The sequence below is a fragment of the Tyto alba genome, unplaced genomic scaffold (genome assembly GCF_018691265.1).
Source record: "Tyto alba isolate M040663 unplaced genomic scaffold, T.alba_DEE_v4.0 Super-Scaffold_16, whole genome shotgun sequence".
Classification (NCBI taxonomy): domain Eukaryota; kingdom Metazoa; phylum Chordata; class Aves; order Strigiformes; family Tytonidae; genus Tyto; species Tyto alba.
Genome location: NW_024881278.1, coordinates 22,169,315 through 22,188,724, shown reverse-complemented (window position 1 = coordinate 22,188,724; position 19,410 = coordinate 22,169,315).

The window sequence follows — 19,410 nt, the reverse complement described above, 5'->3', positions numbered from 1 at the left end:
CAATGCTAATCTTGCTTCATAAAGAAGGATTTCAGGCTTAGGTCAGTGGCAAAGGCTTAGTTAGGCATGTTGTCTGCAGAGCACCCTAATGCACTCCTGTTTGCAATGTGCTTGTTCATGCATGTACATGAACACCAGCATGAAACATACACAGCTCTGTGTATATTCTTTACAGGTCTTGTTATACAAAATGCACCTGCCCCTGATTTGGGCACCTATTTTCTATCCGAATTGTACAGATATCGTGTCACCCCATACTTAATAAACTTACTACATTTTGGCAGGATTGTGCTAACCTCATTAGTACAGTATTGCATAGACAGTCCATCTGTTGCTCACTATTTCTCCAAGACTCAAAAGCAAAACACTTATACAAATATATATTCTAAGCAGTATTACAATAAAGCCTACACAGACCAGAAGCCATACATCCACTATGCTTCATAAATTAATTATTACCTTAAAACACATGCAGGATTGTCTGGAATCACACACCGGAGCTGACTTGAAAGCTTAGAAACATACACAAAGGAGTCTGAGTCTACCTACAAGCATGCACAGAGAGTTATTCCAAGCCTGAATCTCACCTATCCTGGAAGTCAGCAGGAGCTTTCCCGTTCACTTCAAATGGGAAAAGGTGATGCAGCCCAAACCTGCCAGCTGTTGAGTGAAATATCAAGAGAGTCTGTGGTTGTTCAGTGCCTTTAAAATGTTTAATCCCAGTGAGAAAACGGGTCAATTTTGTAAAGAAAGATAAACCACTCCTTTTTAGCTATTGATATATTTTGATTTCTATTATTATAGTATTTAAAGGGTATAATGAGTGATATAAGCATTATTACAGTACTTCAAATTGAACAAGTAACTTACAGTCAGTCTTTTAGTTCATGCGAATTCACACTATAGATAAAAATATTTTAAAATAATTTGTATCTCCTATTGCCACTAGGCTAGACAGGTCTGATCTGATAGGGTACTTATGTTCTTATTTTGAGCTATGCTGACTTACATGAATTATGGAAATAAATTGATAGTGTCTCAATAAAGAGGGATACAGTAAGCGTTGAAATATGAGACCATAACAAGAATATGTTGATTAGCAAGGTTACATTATACATCAGCACCAATCCAAAACAACTAATGCTCAAAGTAATCATAATACTTTAAAAAAAAAAAAAATAATCCTGGTACAGTAAATAAAGCTTAAGTCTTCACCTGATGTTTCTATAGTATTTAAATAAGACCTACAAAAAGCAACTTTATGCAAAGCACATATGTTCGTGGTTCTGAGAGAACTACAAGAGAAAACAATGACCTTCACAGATCATGTAGTAAACATATCACAGATCAACAGTAGAGCTCAACATTGGACAATTTAAAAAAAAAAAAAACAAAACAAAACCCAACCACCAAAACAAACAAAAACCCAACACAGAACAGTTAAGGCAAGATAATGATCTAATGCTAACTGCATTTCATCTTGCAGTGCATAAATTGACAGCTTGTAAAGGTCAAGAGAGGAACTCTTCTTCCTCCATGCCTGCTTTATATTTAGATCTTGCTTGTTCCTTTGAAGTAACAAAACCTACCAGAGGCAGAATACTAGACTAGGTGGATCAGTAAACTGGTAGAATCAGGTGTGTTATAGTAAACTCTTGAAACCCACACAGCATTTACTCACACCTGTAAATAAATCTTATCTCATTGCAGGAAGATAATAAAATGCTTTCATTCTGTTGTTAAAAACATTCATTGTAGTCTGATTTCAGCTCTTCAGCCACATTTATTTTATAGAACAGATGCACAGAAAGCAACCCTCCCACCATCTTTGCATATAAGTGAAGGAAGAAAAATTACTTAAGCTATTTAACAGATTCCTACAAAAACAGCCTGTGTTCATAATGCAGACATTTCAGGGCTTTAGGATTACTTTTTATTTATTTTATTTTCACTAAATAATCCAGAGTTCATTTGAATGCACTCTTCAAACTAATGAAGGTCATCACCTCCCGGCCTGTTTCTGATACTTGTAGAGTTACTCTTCAACATCAAAGCATGCAGAATAATAGCTGGTTGGACCCAAAGTAAAATTGTTGATTTTAAAGTAATACTGAAGAAGAAAAACTTAATACCTGCCCTGCAGCTCAGAGTAAATACCTGACCTACAGGTCCTAGCACTATCTGGTACAGAAAGATCTTATGCTGGATCCAGTCAGCAATATTTTCAGTGATTGTCCAGAAAGTGGGGAAGTGCATAAACCCTCTCCCTTTAAATGTTATTGGAATTTTGATTGAAGCTTGAAAGCTAGGGTAATATACACACACACACATGAAGTCAGGCAGTTTGTATTCAGCACCTTTCCAGAAACAAACCCTGAAATGGCAAAGTCATTAGGCAAATCAATGCCAATGCACGCATCAGATTCCCTTCTGCAGAAAGCTCTCCTATTTGGGGTCTAAAAATCATAGAACAATTCTTTCTAAATTGCTGTTTGTCTAGGTTAAATACATCTCCAAGATCTTTGGCCTGGTAATTCATTATAAATTGCATCGGAACCCCATGAGTAGAACTGAAGCTTGAAGGCTTCAGCGTACAATTTCCAAACACTACTGGGGGTTGATCCTGAAACACAGTCATTGCACCTTACCTGGCTTTTTAGTATCTCTCCCTTCCTCCAAAAACCCCAGGGCAGTATCTGGACTCTGTGCAGAAGGCAGATTTGGGCACCTCCAAGTAGACTCCGCAGTAACCACTGTATTGAGCTGAGAACTGCAGATACAACACACAGCTGTCCACAGCTGAAACACAAGGAAATGCCTGGAGGGTCATTTAAATGCCACCCTGCCCCACTCTGCTTTCAGGGTGCTGCAGAGCCACCACCACTGAGGAGCCACAGGGCCCTGTACTTTACTTTTCCCAAGAGCCAAGCAAAGCTCATTCTCTTCTTGCAAATCACAGTCAGGGATCTACAACCTCATTTTACCCTATAGTCCCAGGAAAAGAGCAATCTTGCAAGAAGCAGCAGCCCCAGGAACAGCTCCCATCTCTTCACAGGAGAAAGAAGTCAAACTCAAGTCATCCCAGGCACAGGGTCTTCTGTCAGGCATTTCCACCCCCTCGGTGCAGGGCCACAGTATTGCAGCAAGATCAACTGAGCCATGCAGGAAGTACCACGGTGTTGCTAGTGAGCTAGAGGATAATTCCTACTGCACAAATACAGTTGCAGAAAATATTATTCTATAAAATAGAAGCAAGTATTGACAGAAAGCACATATCATTACCAAGCTGCTGTTCCAGTGGCATTTGTTTGCCTGAACACATTTGTTATCTGGGCTGTCTATAACATCTTGGCATACATTACAAAAAGAAGGTGAACAACACATTTTGACTTGGGAGAAAAATCATCAGCGAATTGTCAAACCACAAATAAATCAGCTTTGTTTATGACAACCTGAGAAAAATGTTAACAGTTACTGATTGCTTCATGATATTGGTGACTAACAACCCACACGGTTCAAACCCTACATTCTTTATTACCGAGTGACAAATAAACATTCAATGCACAGGTCCCCTCCTCAGACAATGTCTTGTTATTCTCTTCAGGAGGAAAATGGTAAACACTGAATGAAACTCCGTAAAAACTTCACAGAGTGACAAGAATTTATTTCTTTTTTTTATCCACCAAAACCTACTGGATTAGCTTTACTTTTAAACCAAGATAGGAACCTGTATGCCAGCACTGGAATCAGGAATTAGATCGCCTCATCTCATCAGACTTGGGGTTTAAAATGAAAATTAACCAACTCTGACTTCTATTTCCAATATGGATGACAATGTTCAGCTGTCTAAAGCTATTTCTTCCATCTTTTGGATATAAGGTAGGCAATTTACACCCAATTCTTTACTGAAAGCAATTTGCCACTACCTACATCTTTGCTGTTTATATGCAGCTGCCCTGATTTATGCCAGTATGTTAACAAAATCAAGCTGCTACCCTACAATAATGCAAATGTTGTTTTGCTGTGTTCTGCATCCTCCCAAATACAATTGCATAGCTGCAAGAAGATTATTTATATTGCATATACACCCCCCACGTGCACCTTCTGAATATTTTTTACACAGTAATTAGTTGTATCTTGCCCATACTGGTGAAATTTGTGCCAAGCATATTGTGTGTGCTTGGCGTTTTGTAACATGACTAGCCCATTACTGGCAGTCAGAGACACAGAGATTGATACTAAAGGTCATTTTTATTTATGTCAGACACAGGATGTTTCAGAAGCTTTTATGGAGCAGCTACATCTGTGCTCTCTGTGGGTTGGACCCAATCCATACATACTGCTGGAGGACAGAAAAAGCAGATCATACAAGAGGGAAGCACTAGCCTGGGCTTCACTGGAAGCTGACTGCACTAAATGCTCCAGCTAAGCCAGCCTTTTCACAACATCCCAGGCAGGGGGGCTGTGCAGCTCATAGATGTTCCTCCTGGTGGGCCAAAGGTTGTTTTTTATTATCAGTTTTAATCTAATAGGTTTCATGGCATTCACTTCCTCTATAGCAAATTTAACTCTACTTGCAAAGCTTCCTCCCCCTCAGACGGAAATAAGATGTAGGCTCGGAAGCCCAAATCTGCAATGATATTTAAGTGCCTGAGGAACTGTGCCAGAATGTCTGGCAGGGGAAGCTAAACAGACTCAATTTTAAAAGGGAACATAGTGAATGGAGAGACAGACTGAAATCTCGGGAGAATGAAGCATTCCTTTTATCTACTATGGGGGGAGCTGTTAGGTGGCCAAGCAAAGTTCTTTTATGTTCTTACTCATCTGTGTGCTTTAACCCACCATGAGTGCCATCTCCATCCGTATTTGGGACCAGCCTTTGCTGCAGCTGGCACCAAGTTAGTCACATGTGCTATTTCCAGGACATTAAGACCGGTGCAGTGGAAGCTGGACAGAGATAAATACAGTTTGTATGATCACATGAACAGTCATCTTCAAGGTCCTTGCCCTGCAGGACCAATAAAAAATATTGTTTGTGAAAGGTACTAACATTCATCTTGCTTAAAAACAAGACACATAGAAAGAGTAGAAAATATTTTGAAAACCTGTATTCCTGATAATTTTATACAGCCTGTGTGTTTTTTCATTAAACTGCTATTTTCCATGTTTATTTCTTAACATTTTGCATTTAACCCATTTTATTAATTTCCCGATATGTCTATATTGGGACAAATGCTATTCTCAGCTGTATTTGTGCAAATATGTAGCTAATGGAATTACCCTGATCTCAAAGCACTGCAACACAGGACAATTTGGCTCTCTTTCTACATAGGCATTACAACTAAAGGCTAACACAAAGATGGAACTGCATCAGCACCTGAAGGTTGTTTAACATGTAATGCACTCCAATATGTCACTTCTAATCTGCAGGTTATAACTTCACTCTATAGTGAGCCTTACTCAAGATAATACAAAACATTTGGTGCTTTAACACACTTATTACAGCTGAATTAGTCTTTACAGAAATGCTAGAAAACCAGAAATTACTAGCCGTATTCTGTCAAAAAGGAAGAGCTCCCAGATGCCAAGGTTAACATTTAGATACATGGAGAAGACAGCACTGGAGAGCAATGAGAACATCTCAAACAAACAAACAAAAAAGGTCTGTTAATGATCTTCTTTCTTGTTATTTTGGAATTCAACAAAAAATTAAATGTAGTCCAAAGCAATCTCTACAATTAGCTTGTTAATCATCTAAACAAAAAAGAGTTATACATTGAAACTGAAAGACCATTCATATTTTTCATTTTTGAGATTTGACCCTGCCCTAGCAAAGATTACACCTGCTCAGAGTGGACTCTACAGTACAGCAATGGAAAGCATTCAAATGCCACTAATGTCTCCCATATTTGTAATCCTAAAAGCTCAGCATAGAGAAGTTTTTTTTGTTTGTTTTGTTTTGTTTTGTTTTTAAAAAAGAAAGAGGTTCAACTGAAAATATTTTAGGGGACTAGGAGCTAAAAGAGACTTTCTTAATTCATTGTATCTCTTTCTCAAATAAATGCACACTATTAGAATCTGACATTCATTTATTGGATGTGAAGAAGTAAGGTTAGGAAATGTATGCTAGAACAAGCAAGTAGTAGTTCTTGTGCATGTGTTTCAAAGGCATGCAAAACCCCTTTCACTCTAGTGACTGATATGTTTAGGGAAATAATAGACGTAATTTAAGTTATCTGCCATAAGGTCTTCAATGGAGAGGTTCATGCTGTGAGAATTTCCATAGCAACTACTTAAAGTGACATAAGTGTTCATTTTTGAAATTGAGAGCCCAGGGACATGATTAGCTACAGTAATAATACCACAAACCACCTAAACAGGGATCTTTTGTTCAGGGCCAAGTAAAGTATCTTTAATTTTTCCCTATGGGAACCAACTTCACAATCATTCACTAAGTTAAAAAAACCCTTATGTTTTCTACTATTTTTTTTTTACAGGAAACAATGATGCATTTACACATATACATATAGCTGAAATTACGAGTTCCTTAAATTGCCTAGTACACGATACATCAGATAGCCTATAGAAAGTCTACATGATAATTATACCAGGGTCAACATAAAGAGACAAAAAAACAGATTTTATAGAACATTTCCAAGTCTATTGAAATCCACCTGCAAAGAGATTCCTCAAACATTAAAAGTGCTCAATGGTCATTAAAATATTTTAAAAATAAGTACTCACCAGTATACGGAAGCTGCTATAACATATTAGAGATCTGGCATGATATAGAAGTAAAAAGGGGAACCTAAATTAATAAGCATTACTCCTGAGTGAAGAAAAAGAAAAAAACCAATCTGATACCAGCCTTAGCAAACAGAAAACAGGAGCAGCCAGATCCTTTATACCTTTTCCCCTTTCCTCCAAGTGTGTTCTTGATTTTACCAGGGAGTTAGGGGCAGGAATTAAACACACTCTGCTAATTCCTAACATGCAAACTCTTCAGAGGTCATAACCAACCAGCACAGATCCAATCCAAGGGTAATTTATAATGGAATGGGGCTGATAGGGAACAAGTCCTAAAACCACTTGGCCCCAACTAACTGTTTTCAGCCCTGCTCTTCATGGCAATTGCTTGATCCAGCTGAATGCATTCATCTCACAGACCCAATGGCTGATACTTTACACATCGGCTGAAATCATATTTTAAAAGCTCTCCTTCTGCAATACAGTCCAGTTGATATAGATCATTAAAGCCAGCTTGAGAAATACAGTTTACTTTTATGCAATCATCTGAAAGAGAGAATTTTATATCAACTCAAGTAAAGCTCCACATAATACCTTGTTTTTATATTCTCTTTAATTCTCACATTTATTTCAGACCTCCATTAAAACTACATAACATTAATTTATTAAGGAAACCTTAATAGTCTCCTGTTGGAAGTTTTCTCCATTAAGTTGATATTACTGTCGCTTCATGGAAGGCCTGAACATATGTCCTCTTTTTCCTATAATGGTTATTATTCAGAGCTATGCTCACAGAGGCAGTTTCTTACAATAAAAGTGCCTGGAAATAAATGTTCTCTGTGATATACCATTTCATCTTCTTATCCTCTGACTGGTGAAACAATGGCAAAACCATATTGTTCATTCTAAAGGACATTTAAGAACTCTTTTATGAAAGACATAATAGTGGCGTAGAAACATATCAAGGGAGAGCAATGGGACACACTGTCAGCAGCCGCGTCAGCTGAAGGAAGTCACATACACCCAGGTTGCACATGAACTCCCTGAACAATTCTACTCTACCCATTTTTAGCACTGAAAAATAATTTTACTCTTTTGGGGAAAAGGAAGGTTTAAAAGGACTTGTCCTGGGATTGCAGTGATAGGCAGCAGAGATGTTGCTACAGGTGCCCTTCAGATGGGACAAAGGAAAGGATGAGTTGAGCTACAGAAGAACAAAGGCAGAGTTAACGCACAAATTTCTAAACTTGCTCATCAGCTAGAGTCCTGAAAGCAGGGACTGGGCACAGAAACAACTCCATTGCCAGAGGTGATTGGGGAGGGGATATTTATTCTCACTGCAGCTAATGTCACTGCCTCTCAACCTGGGCACTGGAGAATGGCATAAACTCCTTGTCTTTATTTGTTCCCACTGAGTTCATCAAGTGATTTTCTTCATCAGGGATTAAAATATTGAGTTCCTGAACATACTATGTGTAGCTTTTTTACTGCATTCACTACCACATACAGCCACAAAGCGTGTGGATAACACATTGTGTGGTCCCATGTGGCTTGGATAGACAATGCTATCGCATACTCAGAGGAGTTTTCTTTATGATTCCCTGTCCTCTGGGAGAAAGCTAAGTCTCTCTCTGCTTAGGCTTTTGTTATTGCTGGAGACTAGGAAGGAAAAAGAAGCTGCACAGAAGGCAAATCCCGCTATATTTGAGTGATCAATAAAGCAAATACTGTACGATGCAAGGCTCCTATGCTCAGCAAGGCACTGTAAAAACTTAGATTGAGACAATCTGTTTCCCTGGGGCTTGTAGGCTAAACAACAAGCTAGAGAAAGGGAGCTACACAACAAACAGAGAAAGGCATCTGACAAAAGCCTCGTTAGTCCTCCATTTCCTTCACCCACAGCATATGTTTCTTCTCAGAGCTGGCATTTCCAAAGGTCTGTATGCTCAGTATTTATCCTAAGTATCCAGCAGTGAGAAACAAAGACTGCATAGTCCTCTGAGTTAAAGAGTTATTGTGTTAAAACTTTGCTTCTCTGATCACTCTGTGTTGTGAAAATTCAGGTTCCCAACTGAGAAGACATCTAGAGTAGAACAGAGATGACTAAGAAAAAAGATTCCTGCCACTTAAAGTGCTTTTGTACCAAGATATAACCTCTTGATGTGTTAACATCAAACTAGCAAAATTCTCAGAGTGAGCAGTAATATAGCAATCAAGTAATTCCTTCAAGCTATATAGCAACAACCATGTGCTCTCCTGTCCTACTAGTTTTTCCTCAGTGTTAGGTGCACTGTGCATTGAGTTTACTTAAAAAACATCCCTATGCTGTAGACATTATTAAATTACAATTATTCTGTCCCTTTGTACTAACTCCATAACTTTGAAGCTTATCCATACTTGTTTCCTTTTTATAGAGACAACTATATGCCATGGCTGGCAGCAGTAACAGGGGCGTCAGGGAACCAAAATGTTACTTCAAGATCTGTGTTTATGCACTGATGGCTCTTTCACACATTCCACTGGAATCTGCTACAGGGAATTTGAAATCCAGCATTATCCAAACCAGTTTAAAAATAATCCTAATTTTTATTAGCATTAAAAATAAATTTTATATAAATTAATTTTCATTTTTAGCCATATTTCTATTTTAATCATATCAGTTTCTGGAATATTACTGTCCTGTCACTACTTCACACCTTAATATCCTTCATAATCTGAGTATGTACTTTATCAACGGCTTAGGTATTGTCTACGGGATCTTAATTCTCATTGCAAAAAGGAAACTACTCACATTTTGGAACTGTGAGCATGGCACAAGTTCATTCAGTAAATTGTATTGGATTAGCCTGTGATTCAGGATGCACCTCTCTTGCTGAACAGGCAGTTGCTGGAAGCTAGACTGAGAGCTGTTCCCAGTCTTGTCCCACAGCTCTGGTTTGCAGAGTTCCAGCTAGTGCCCTTCAAAATTAGGGAGTGCTTTGAGGGAAGAGCACTTCTAAGGACCACTCCCTGCAGGATGAATGAGGTTACAGGTTTGTCTCCCTCCAGCCTTTGCAATCCCCTGTCATTACCCCACCTTGGTTTGCATTCTTCATCTACTCCTGACAAACCCTTATACCACATCCCAGACCATAAAACATGTAGCACAAGATCCTAAGGTGCACCATGTCCTCCCAGTAAATACACTATCTTTTAGGAACTTGTCATTTAGACAATCTTGTTTTCAAGTCAAAACAAGCTTGCATTATTATCATCCCCATTTCCTAATTCCCCCATAACAACAGATCTATACATTTATCCTCCTTATATGACATATAAATTTAAGTGACTATGCTAATACACATAGCCATATTTGAATGACTGTTTACAATGAAAATATTGTTTCAGAGAATGTTAGGGATGTGTTGCCTGTTATCTGAGTTCAATCATCAAAAACTCAATGGATGTCAACAGAGTCAGTTGGGATTTTCATCTGTATAAATAGGAGCAGGATCTGACAGCCATACAAATTACATCTGTTCCATTGCAGCCATCTGTAATTTAATCTCCAAAATATTAATCAAGTTTATCTGACATGATTTTTCCTCCATCATCAGCTCATGTTGCTTATTGCTTCTTGGTCTGTTACCCTTATACATTAGATTTTTATTCCCCTTAATATTTATGCCTTTACTTTAAGAGAGTTAGATTTATTGGGCAATCGTTTTAGTGATCAATACCACATTTCTTTCTCTTTAATCATTCTATACATATCATCTGTTTGCTATATGGCTCTCTGTGGTCTAGTCTTTGCACTGCTAAACTAACACAATATGTTTAGGTTTAGCAATACATTTCAATATTATAACTCCCTATACACTCAAAGACTAGCAGGTCAAGCACCATATTGATTTTTATGCCAATTTCTTAGAGTTTCATTTTATTATCCTGAGTTCTCAGGCCTTACTCTGAAGAAAGGTTAAATTTAATTTTTCTCAACAGTGACAAGGGCTAGAGCACTTCACCCACCCCCCACCCCCCCTTTTTAATAAAGGCTTTGATTTCTTTAAGCAGTTCATTTCTGCCAGAAGTCAGAAAAATACTACTTGTTTTGAGATCTGACAGAAATGTCTATACTATATAGTCTTTTTGAAAAACCTATTGGTACATAAGTTTTTCTGTGATAAAGTACTGCAGTTGCACCGTGACATCATTTTACTTTACTGTCTTCGCCACAGATGATTGGCTGTCCCACTTTTTTTCTGTACATTTGTTCAGCTGTATTTTATATTATTCTTTCTAGAATTAATAAACCACATAATCATAAGAATCAGAAAATATGCGTCTAGAGCTCTCTCTCTCTCACATCACAGTATATCAAAACACTTCTATAGTCCAGTCTTAGCTACTGAATCCACTTAAATAAATATGGGATTGTTTCACCATGATTTAAATTTGCCACTTCCAGATATTATCTGATATTGAAAAACCTCTACTGAGCTTCCTGAAAGCACCTTCTTTCCAACTCTTGTTAGATCTCATTAACTATTCTAAAGAGTATTCCAGTAGAAGCAAAGAAAATGATCCAGGTGTTTTATACTTTTAATAAATATCTTTGACTTCCCTCTGGTTTGACCAGGAACATTCCAATTTTTGATCTTGGGGTCTTACTGATGCTATGTATGGTATATGGAAATCTCTGTTTTTCTTAAAGAGTCTTTTTTATATCTTATTAGTCTTCTCATTAGCCAGCATAGAACAGTGTACCAAACCAGTAATTTTTGTACAAAAATACATGCAGTGTATAAGCCTACAATAGCTTGGATGGGTTAACAACAACTAACATTGAGTCAAGCCAATCTAATTTAATACTAGAAACAAGGCAGATAAAGGAGAAATAGTAACTGTCATATTTTGACCCCACTAAGGCCCTAGACACTGGTTCACATAGGAGAGAAGCAAATCTAGAAAGTATTGTATAGGTGAAAATATGCTCAGTTGAACTTCAAGCAATATGCAGAATTAGTTGAATAAAATACTGCAGAGGATTGTTAGCCGTTGACTGGCAAAATGGTCTTGCATGATGTACTGTGCACATCACCCTAATCTGGATGATGCAATAGTCAGTATATGAATATAAAACATATACAATCCCAAACCAGGTAAAATTCCAGTATCCTAGAGGTCAGACTTAGAATTCAAAACTTTCTTGATACATTTGCTGAGAGTTCTAAAAACAATAGAGTGAAGTTCAGTGGGGACATTCCAGTTCCGAGTACCACATCTCAGGAGAGAGGTAGGCAATACATAGTTACGCTCCCCGCCCACACCAGCACCAACCCTGCAGAAAAGTCAGTCTAGGTTTTTTGATTGATATGTAACATCTGAACACTTTCTCCACTAAGATGGAAAAGATACTTGTTCATGAGTCTTCGTATAAAGTTTAATGTGTTACATTTCTCAAAGCAAAGCACCTTCCAAAGGTTCCCACAATACCTTAAGCTTTTTTAAAAATCAAAATTTTATATTTAGATTTTAAAAACCTATCTATATCAGTTTTGGGGGAAAAAACATAATTAAACACAGTCTAATTCACCACATGAATGTTGATTTTAAGTACAGCTGATAAAACCTGAATGGCTGAAGTTAGTAAAGCAGCATCTCTGTATCGGGTGCTTATTCTTGTCATTCTTCAAATGGAGACTTTAAATGAGAAAGACTTGACCTGTTCATCCCATGATACAGATACCAAGGAAGTCAGAACAGCCGAGAAGAGATCTGTTTCTACACAACATTACCAAGTGAAAGTCAAGAATCTTAAATTAAAATAACCTCAAAGTTGCCAGAGGATCAGCTAGTGTTAATGATGAATTATTATAAAATCTCACTAAAAGTTTTCTACTTCTGGCACTGCAGCTCAAGAGGACATAAATTACTGTTTCATTCCCCAGAGGGCAATTTAGCCTTCTTTTTAAAGGAATTCTAAACCTTGTAAACTCCAGAAAAGACTCTTCACATTTGGCCACAGCTCTGCAAATATTAAAGGTGCCTAGTTTTTAAAATACTTCTAGGCATGTTGATTTGACATACAGCACGATGTAAATTATCTAATTTTGGCCTCCCTATTTGGCCCAACTTTTTATTAAAGTAAATCTAGAGTAATACCGGCTAAATTTAGGGGAACTGGTACTGATTTCAATAGCAGAAAGTTGTATCAGAATACTTTACCTAAACAAAGGACACATTTACAAGGCTTTTGTTGTATCTGGTACAATGTCTATTATCTCAGATGCAACCAGTTGCCTTCTGCATAAAATTTAAGAGTTTACCCCTTCACAGTCAATATTGCTACATTTGGATACTAAAAATCCTAATCACAAAACTGATTTAAAAATCATAGTTTGTAAAAATAAAAAAGTATTTAAGATTTCCATTTTTACCCATCTACTTTAAGGTTTAACCCATCTCATTTACAAATTTTCCAGCATTATCTCAAGAGCTAGAGACATCTAGGAAGAAGGAAATATGCTAGAATTTATCCCTCCCTCCCTGTCTCACTGCCAAGTATTATATGACGGAAGAAGAGCTGGCAATCCTGGTTATCAGAATTAAAATTACAAGCTGGGTGTCTAGGGTTCAAGAACATAATCCAGCCAAGCTGTTGCTTCTTCCATTTCCCCATATTTATAATAGTATCTGTTCCCTCAGGCTTCACAGTGAGTAACAGAGTTGAAGAAATGAGGCAATTTTCCCTTTTTTACTCATCTGCATGGCCTCTTGCCTAACTACCTGCCTGCTCCTCAGTACACGTAGCATGTGAAGCCCATTTTGAGAAGTCATGAGCCACTACTTTGTTATTTTTCATGGAGAGAAGGAATTTTCAAATTGCAGTGAGTGGGGATGATTACAGAAGGCGCTCTTTGTAACTGCTGCCAGCTTTGCAGAACTTGGCTTAGTAAAAGAAAGACAAGTGCATGAAACATGTTTCATCGTTGAGCTCTCCTGCCCTTTCCTTATCAGTAATTAGCATGAGTAGCAGAATGTGTGCACTTCCTCACTGGAAGTAATTACTATGTAGAGGGCCAGAAGTTTTCAAATCAAAGCTCAAAAGACATCAAAATGACATAGGCGTTCTGCAGGCTTTCCAGAGGGAGAATTTTTTCCTCTCTCATTCAAAAAAAAATTTGTAACCATATTATATTTTTGTTACCACAGTCTCTATTGATAAAAGACAGCATAACAGTGACAAAGCATCCTTCAAGGCTGGACGAAAATTCCTGTACTGTCATGATGAACTATCACAGAAACAACAGATATCCAGGACTGCTGTCCAGACTGTAAAGCATTTTTGCTGTTACTGATGAGTTAGGCTTTCCAACTTTACTCCCATCTTTCACAAATTAGCTTTTCTTTTCAACAGGAAAAGACTGCAGTCTCCAGAAGGAAGAAAATAGGAAATTTGTAACCAGCCAAGAAATTGAAAACAACTCTAAGTTTAGGTTAAACTTCTTCCCCCCTCTCCACCCCACCTCTGCCCCACCGCCCCCAGTTAAATACAATGACTCTGTCTTCTCTCAATAGACTTGCTTCTTCAGGTCACACAAATGTTCTTCAGTCTCAGGCAGAAGAGTAGAAGAGATCACCGAGGTCAGCATGAGACAGGCCTTACCTTTCACGGGACTACTGAAGACACTGAAATATACCAAACAGTCCTCTGTCCATGTTTGTCACTCTTTTGTGAAAGGTAACCAGGAACATTTTCAGTGGAAATAGTTTGTGATACTTGAGGTTGAACAGAAGAAAATAAGCACAGACTGAAGATAATGTGTGAAGAAGGGAATAAAAAAAAAAAAAAAAAAAGGTAACGGAGATGAGGAAGGAGGGACAAAAAAACACCACTGAAAATAATTACATCCCCGTAACAGTGGCTTTCAGAAGAAGCTTTTCTAGTGGTTCCTACAGGGCTGAGAAGTGTAACACTGAAGAGAGCAATTATTACTGGTAAATATGGAAGAATATCATACTGCCATAACTATGAATAGATGTTCCCTTTCCAGTAACTTGAAAAGTGCAGCTAAATGTTTGAGAGAGATGTAAGTTTCCAAGCTCTAGACATTAGCGTGGGATGCCCTAGTGGCATCCTAGCAGGTAAGTGACAGCGCTGTTTTGGAAGCCACACTCAGTGTGTACCCAAATTAACAGCATCATAGAGAACACATTTCCTCTACAGTGTTCTAGGGAAGTTTCAGAAACTGAGATGACAATATGATACCAAAATACAGCCAAATATATCTGCTATTTTAAAAGAGTCTAAGACTGAAGAGTCTTCTAAAAGCCATAGAAACAGTTGTTCAACACCATGTGCCAGAGAAACATGCTAATAAACCCAGCATTTCACCTGTGACTCAGGATCACATATTTGAATGATGAAGGACTTTGGTTCTGATAATACAAGGTCTATCAATTGTCATTGGACACCAGTCACTGATTTAATCTTGGTGGTGGTCTCTATCATCATAACAAAACAAAACCATTTTTGAAAATGGCCAAAAAAAGCTAGGTACTTCATTCCCATGGAGGTCTTTGTGGAAAGTATCTCAGTATCATTGAACAAAGGTCGGATTCAAATAGATCAAGAATTTTCCTATATTTGGAAGTGGGAACATTTCTTAGGGTAAACTGTTGTTGAATGGTCATAGCAAATAATGGGTTTGTGGGGCAGGGTCTCTGGCTTCAGAGTACAATCATTTGAGACATTGGCCATTTGCAAAATTACTCATCTGCCTCCTCATGGATGACCAGGCAAGGTGGGTTTTTTTTTATTCTGTGTAATTAAATAGGTTAACTTGAAATTGAGTGAGTCATACTTCATACAGAAAAATTTATCACATAGTTTACCACTAATTTTTTTGCCTCCCATTCTTCTACAAAAAATTTAGCAGGGCTGGACTTAATGGATCCTTTGGCTTTTAGTTATGTTAATGGAAAAAGTACATGTATCAGATCTGTTCAGTCACCCAGCACTTTCTATTGGTATTTCCCAGGTAACATCAACAGCTACATGAATTCTTAGCCTTTCTGCACCTCTGTGTAATGCTATACCAGGCACATTCCACAAGCTCTGGGAAGGTCTCCTTAACTCCATTTGTTTTCTGGAAGGGACTTGTTCCATTAATCACACAGACAGATGGGCTCACATTTTGCGCTATTGTCCTACCTGACACTGCTTTCTTTGGCTTTCATAGCAAGACATTTATTATTGCTAATGTCCAGGGAATAGCAGGTATGCTGGGACTTCTGTAGTGTCCAAGTGTCTCCTTGAAAAATAGCATGCTCCTGAAAGAATCCCTGTCTGCTCTGCAAGTTCCTCTCCTGAAATCTTTTCAGCCTTTTTCGTCCTGCTGATGCCTGAAAAGAAATTAAATTAATGTTGTGGATATCTGGACACATCATTTCTGAAAATACTTCTTCCTGAAAGCACTGTATATTTGCAGCACTCATTGGAGTGTGCCTACATAAATGTGTGTGTGTATAATCCCTATCTTATCTCTTAGTCAAGCTACCTGACTCAAATTCTGCCACTTCAGAAGGTGACAGTTAACACCTGTTAGAGAACCTGGGGGTTCCAAGTGTGTAATAACACAGGTACAATTTCAGACAGGTCAGACAGAAGTTTTATTAACTATAAAGACTGGGACAGCATCTCTCCCTCTGCTTCCTGGTTCTCTGCCAGCTGTTTGCAGAGACCCAACCTACATACTGTTTCAGAAAAAAAATTAAAGAGGTAAGGAAAAACAATTATTTCAATATCAACAAAGCCTGGTATCCATCCACTGGAGGGATGAACTTCTTAAGTCTCTTGCTAACTGCCATGTTTCTAAGGAATCAAACAGTAAATAACATGACAATATGGAAAGATGTTTCTTGGTGGAGCCTATGGGAGTGGGACACCTAGTATTAGCTTAGCTCAGAAGTGGGGAGTTGGAAACAATCACAGACTGTTAGCTTTTAGTTGAAAGGAATGTTCTTCAAGTAAAAGTTGCTTTTTTAGCCAGACCTCTCAATCTTAAATATTAATAATTTTACCACCACATTCCTTCCCTTGCCCCCAGCATCATAGACTATAAATGATCTCAGCGTGTGGGGCATATTTTGTAGGTGTCAAAAGTTACTGTTCTGGATTCCAAGCATGCAGTATCTGTTTCTTCAGCAAGAATTACTACCAATGGAGTTTAACTTGCCATACAACATGCTGCAGTGGATTTCCTATACTGTCCTGTAAAGGCACTATACTTCCTGAGTGGGCAGAGATTTCACTCCTAAGTGAGAAAAACCAGCTGAGAGGAGCTGTGGTACACCACAGATAAGATTTCCAAACTTGCAAAAGACTGACTGCTTAAACATCCAGATTTCATAAAAGCCCAGGGACCTTGAGAAAAGGACTTTAAAAATAAATCTTCAGACTTACCTACAACACATGACAGTTTTACAGTATCCCATAAAAGATGTCCTTCCTTTCAACAAGAAGTGAAGTTTATAAGAAGAAAGCATACCTTTTATTAGAGCAACATAGATAAACTCTGCTTACTCTTTAAAGTCTCACACTCAAGGTAGTGATTTCTTGTCCTCAGACTAAATGTAGGGTCCTTCTCTCAGTTCCTTCTGTCCACATTCTTTTCCCTCTGTATCTGACTAGTCACATTCATAAACTACCAGGTGGGTGAGGCACACCTCTTGCCTGGGTCCCATGTCATATGTCTCTGACCCTAGAACATCATTTTACTAGGGACAACAGTGGAGGCCATGCTGGCATGCCATTGCTTCTAATGGCACAACAGAAGCAGAGCACACCATAACATAACCCCATGTAAGATGAGAGAGAGGCAGACTTTCATGTCAGCAGGAATCCCAGCTAGTCGATCACAGGAGGGCAGCAGCCCATGACATCCCTCCCAGCACTGGTAACACACAAGTATGAGAGATCCTCAGCACCATCCTTTTCAATCTATGGTTCCACTCCTGTGTGCTGAATTACAAATGTAGACAGAGCCCAAGGGAGCTAATTAGTTCCCTCCAGAAGAGAGCTGGGGAGTGAAGTAATGTATTCACAGATGTGTATAATCAAGGAATCAGGTCAAGAAGCTGTATAATACGATAGCATAAATATCCTTTGTCATCTCTTTTTGCAATGATATCCACTGGTCCTGTAAGGAAACAGCAACTTACAGCTGTTGGTGATGCCAAGGTAACGCCATTTGTTTAAAAGAATGGACAAGGTACTACATTCTCTCTTTTTCTTTCTTACCTACCCCTCCTACATCAATAAAAGAGACATCAATAAAATTTAGTTAGATCTCTGATTATTATGGATGGGATATAAAGGCACAAGTAATACTGCAGGAAAGGAGAAGCAGATGCAGGATTTCTTAGGAAAAATAAAAGTAGACAAAAAGCAGTTTGACTCAGCTCCTTCCATCAGAAAAACATTCAACATCTGTCAGTTGAATGTTATTAATATTGTAAATTGCAAGCAAAATTGCGGTAAAAAATGTGGCTGCACCCAAGCATGGTGGGAGCTGAAGAATGAGGAACCATCCAGCAAGTTATGTGAATCCCCATTGTGTTGCAACTGGAAGTCTGGTGAGCAAGGCTGTGAACAAGAAATTATAAATCCCCTATGCAATTCATATTGTTTTATTTAATCTGGCAATATACCAGTGTATAACCAGAACAGTCTGGGTCCTTACATATTTTTGTTCTCTATCTACCTGGTGTACAGGTCCAAGAAGAGATATAACCTTCCCTACAATCATTGTATCTCCTGGATCTTCAGACAATCATGTTTACAACAGCAATGCAACTATCTCTAACAACTACTGATATAAGCAACAAAATAGTGTTGTGTATTAATATTTTTATTATGCAATAACACTGTATTGACCCAGATTAACTCCTTATACATTTTTTTCTACTCTTTAAAGGTTCTGAAAACTTTATACTCATGTGGTAGTTGTTTTCTCCATGGCACTAAAGTTTCATGTACTACACACAGAGAAAGGTAATTCCTGGAGAGTTAACACCACTGATTTGTTCCTTGTTACCACTAATTTGTTCCTTATATTTCTACTATCTAGAGCCCATAAGAGCACCTCTAATCTAGGAAAACACTGTACCTCTTCTCCCCAAGTCTCATTTTATTTTGTTTACTGTCTAATAAACATGATTATTATGTTATTCTTCAAGCTGAGCCATTTACCACACGTCCACATTTTTTAAGTACTTAGCTTTTTTAGAAAGAGAAGCATATAATCCACAAGCTGTAAAAGCTTGATATATACTGAATATAAGGACTGTTTGGAGATAAATTACAATACTGTAAACACAAAAACCTCCACTAATAAGAACTGTAAATGGTATTGAAGTATGAACTGAAGTAGTCATATATAATTATCGTATATATGACAAGCAGAGACAGTCATGTCATGCATTCTTAGAAAAGAGTGATCATTTCTACTTGTATTCAGGCCAAAGAGGGAACTGGCTTCTGAATTTGAGGCTTTTCCAAGGCTAAGTGATTATTTTTTTTCCCTACCAGGCACTGACAGTCTTTTTTAGATTTAGCCCCGCTTCCAGATGAAATCCAATCACACAAACACAAAGGCACAGAAAGAAGCTTACTGTGAA